This window comes from Volvox carteri (genome assembly GCF_000143455.1).
Source record: "Volvox carteri f. nagariensis unplaced genomic scaffold VOLCAscaffold_112, whole genome shotgun sequence".
Taxonomy (NCBI): Eukaryota; Viridiplantae; Chlorophyta; class Chlorophyceae; order Chlamydomonadales; family Volvocaceae; genus Volvox; species Volvox carteri.
Window position 1 is genome coordinate 123,514 of NW_003307655.1, and position 4,107 is coordinate 127,620.

Here is a 4,107-nt window from a genome sequence, read left to right on the forward strand (position 1 = left end):
TCAAGGTAAGTGAATGCTTATGTATTCGTCTGTTAGTAGCGTGAAGCTTTGAACACTCTTTGTACGGCAGATTCGGCACAATGTTTTGCCTCATTGCGATGTTGCCTGAAAATTTTGAACAGAAGGGATCACTGCTCATGCTGGTGCAGCAAGACATGTAAGGAGATGGCCTGGTCACAATCCAGCAGTCATATATCGACAATCTCAAGCTATGACAACTTGTTACATGTGTCTGTAATAAAAAAGGGACTTTGCGATGGTGTGGGGAGCTCTTTGAGTGGTGGGACTGTGGAAATCCAGTTTGTTTCGCCCGTAACAAGTTTGTTATGGGCGAAACAACGTCCCTCTGAAACGTTTGGATATGCCTATGCAACACATTTCCTCAATTTCATGAACTGCAAGTATTCTAATCCAACATCACCCCAATCTCAGTGTAAACTAGTCTCCAAATGTGCCTGCACAAGACTGTCACCCCTGTCACCCGGCATTCACATTGCCTTAACCTCCTCAAGCTTGTCGGGTTGTGACACGTGGGCATGAACCTTGTGACAATGGGCATTGTCACAAAGAAACTGGTTGCAATCAGAAATGCATTTTTGCTCATGCCAGGTTACCGACATCGGTTACCGATTACTGGGGACGGTTAACGGATAACGGTTCGCCCGGTAATCCTACCGACCGGTTACCCATCTCGTTAACTGGACCCGTTAGGTCGGAACCGGGCCGGAACCGGCCTGGAGTATGCCATTGGGAGTGGTTGCAGGCTGTGGGGGAAGCGTATGCTCGGGGGATGTGCCTGGTGTGCTCCTAGATAGGCCACAAGCCTTGTACAGGCTGTGCAACCTACCTGGGATGTGCTGGATTGACCAGGAGTTCATGGTGCAGACGGCGAGCCAGCGTCTTATACAGGCATCTGCCCTCTGCCGCTGCATTCCGGCAGGCTATTGTGTAAAGGGTTGCGTGGTGGTGCGGCAACTTGCAGGATGAAAACAGAATCGTGCTCACAGGCTGAGAGTTGCTTTCGTGTGTCTGCAGGTATGCACCAATGCGCCAGCGGGATGCTGAGTGCCTCCAACCAGGCGTATGCTTTTCGGCAGCCACGCAGCTGGCTGAAGCCATCTACACCATGGCTACGAAGTACTTTCCGTGCATGGCAGCACTCAGGCAAGTTGATGCGCATTGTAGGTAGGGCAACCTAGGCATGGCTGGTGGGGTGAGATGGCTTGGCGGCATGGTTTGAAGCTGCTGCATGCACCATTTATGCTGATGGTTGCAGGGAGAAGCTGTCGACACCAGAGGCTGCATGCTATCTGCTGGGCGGCACACCTTTCAACCTGGTGGCACGTACAAGCAATGAAGGGGTGCAGCTGCACTTGATTGGAGGAGACGGGCCGTTGTCAGTGATCCTGTGGTTGCCGGCTGGGTGCGGGGCCCTGCAAGGCGGGCCCTTTTGTGTGCCTAGTCTAGGCCTGCAGCTGCTGCCCCTCAACATGAACCTGGTGGTGCTGGCAGCTGGCGCTTTGGAGCACGGCACCATCGTGCCAGTGGTTCCGCTCGGCAGTGAGGCTGTTCGGATGGGCTTGTCTGCATTTGTGCGGCCCTGGGACGTGCAGCAGCTGCTGGCGCGCGCAATAAAGGCTGGCGGGTCCCAGGAGCTGCAAGCCATGCAGGCGCAGGTGCATGTAACACAGCAAAGGCGTAACCCGGGATGCTCAGATTGGCATTTGCGTCGTTACATTGCCCCCCACTTAGCAATGGACGTCCTCGGCCATTATTTCGAGCACAGGAGCCATCCCACCTCGCGCCAGTGCGCTGGTTTATCCATTACACCATGAAATCGCCAATTTGCGACTTGCTGGTTGCCAGAATCGAACCGCCGACCCGAAGTTTATTTCGGAATTCGTGCGGTCCCGTCTCGATACCATTGTAACACAGCAAAGGCGTAACCCGGGATGCTCAGATTGGCATTTGCGTCGTTACAGTGCAGGAGCAGCTGATGCAGGCAAAGACTCCTTGCCTCCGTGCTGCGGTTCGCGAGGCTGCCAAGGAGGAGCGTGCAGCTGTGGATGCACTGCCAAGCGGCACTGCTGTGGACGGGTTGTTTGTGGGGTGGCAGGCACCTAGTGCGGCGGTTGGGTTGCAACGTGACAACTTTCTTACGTGGCGCACATACTGATGTAGGCACGGACAGTTTGCATGTTGGTTACATAATGATGCCTGTCTGAATGTGCACATAGTGATGCATCTGTCTACATGCCGAGGTGCTCTGCAAATGGCAAGGCATCAGTGGTGCCTACGTAGGGTATCCGCTGGCGGCTTGGTTCCACCGGAGGGTGCAAGGTTGGGCTGTCTGGCTGACCCACAGGGTGCACCTGCGTGTGGTCTGGTTCCTGCGGGTTTGGAGTGGTGTTCACAGCTGGCTGCGACGGCCCAGCAGCTGGTGCTGTTGTGTTAGATATGGGATGTGTCGTCCACGGCAAAATGACGGGGTTGAACAAGCTTGGTGACAGGGAGCCGACGACCTTGATCAGGCGGCTCTCCGTGACACGCGACAGCATGACGTACAGCAGTCCCGGTGTGAAAGCATTCCGGGCATGGATGATGGTGTGTGTGGCGAGGGTTGCACCCTGCATACAGCATGAGCAATGCAGGTGGGATTGTGGGGGTGCGAATGGCGCGGTTAGCAGTGGGTGTTTGGACGAGTGTGGACATGAGGCGGTCCATGCATGTAAGGCCAGCAAACTTGCAGCAACTGCAGCACGCACCTGTGCACGGTGTGTTGTTATTGCCCATGCAAGACATAGGGGAAAGGTGGACTTGAAGTATCGGACACCATTGAGGATCTTATAGCGCGTGACACTGCGCCCGAGCGTGATGGTCTTCCCGGTGGTAGCTAGCAGGACCTTGACTTTGTCAACATGGCCATCTGCATCGAACTGGAGGTCAGCCACAGTGCCAGTCACGCCATTGGCGGCTCCGCGGGCCAGGGAGACGTTGTCGGTTAGGCTGACACGCGCGCCAACAGCCACACATGGCAGCATCCGAAATGTGGGCTCTTGGAGCCATTGGTCCAGGGCCAGCATGGCGTCAGGGGCAGTGATGTTGTGGGACAAGGGACAGGGCCGTACTTCACCAAGAGTGGTGCCTTCCAGGCGCCGCAGAATGGCGAGGTTGTGCTGCAGCGCATCCTCCCGATGGGTACACAGCACCATGGTGTCTGCATCGCATGTGGCCGCCACCTGTGACTCGGTGATGAAGTGCATGTTGTCCGGTGAGCAAACCCCAAACACAGCATCCAGCTCTGCCTGGGTGGGCGCGCGCTGGCGGATGATGTCAAGCAGGCTGCTGTACGCCGGGTCCTTTGCATGCCGTACTGAGACACTCAGGTTTAGACGTGTGGCGGTGTGCCAATAGGGCGAGGCTGAGATGTGGCATCGTCGGCACACCGCTGTGGCAGCGGGTTCATCCTCATGCGTGCGCTGATGCTTGCAGACAGGCGCCAGCTGTGGAGGTGCAAGTGAGGGGGAGGGGGAGAACGATGGAAGAGAGAGTGGGTGAGGGGGGGCCAGTTGCTGGCCATTGACAAGGGGCAGCATGCGATTAACAGAAAGCAGTGTAAGAGCGGAGCCTTTGCACCTTCATGCCAGGAATCCGCAAACGGAAGGACAGTGCACAATTGCGCACCTGTGCATCATCGCCAACTAGGATGATGAGCTTCTTGCGCAGCATGGCCTCGATGGACGGCTCTTCGCTGGCATGCCACAATGTGATGAGGATGTGCATGAAGTTCTCTGCAGTCATCATGGAAAACTCATCCAGGATGAGGACATCTGCTGCCTGCAGCACTTGTACCCGCACATCTGTGGTGCGCATCTGCCGCATGTAGGCTGTGGTCCGGTGCTGCTGGCTGACAGGCAGGTTGAAGGCGGTATGGTTGGTGGTCGCAAACTCGCTCAAGCGGACAGCAGCTGCCCCGGTGCTGGCAGACAGGTGCACCGACTTCCCTGCAGCCCGCAGCAGTCGTGTGAGCTTCTTGGTCACAAACGTTTTGCCACAGCCCGGACCGCCGCTCAGCACCACAATGCCAGCCTGCTGCGCCAGGATAGC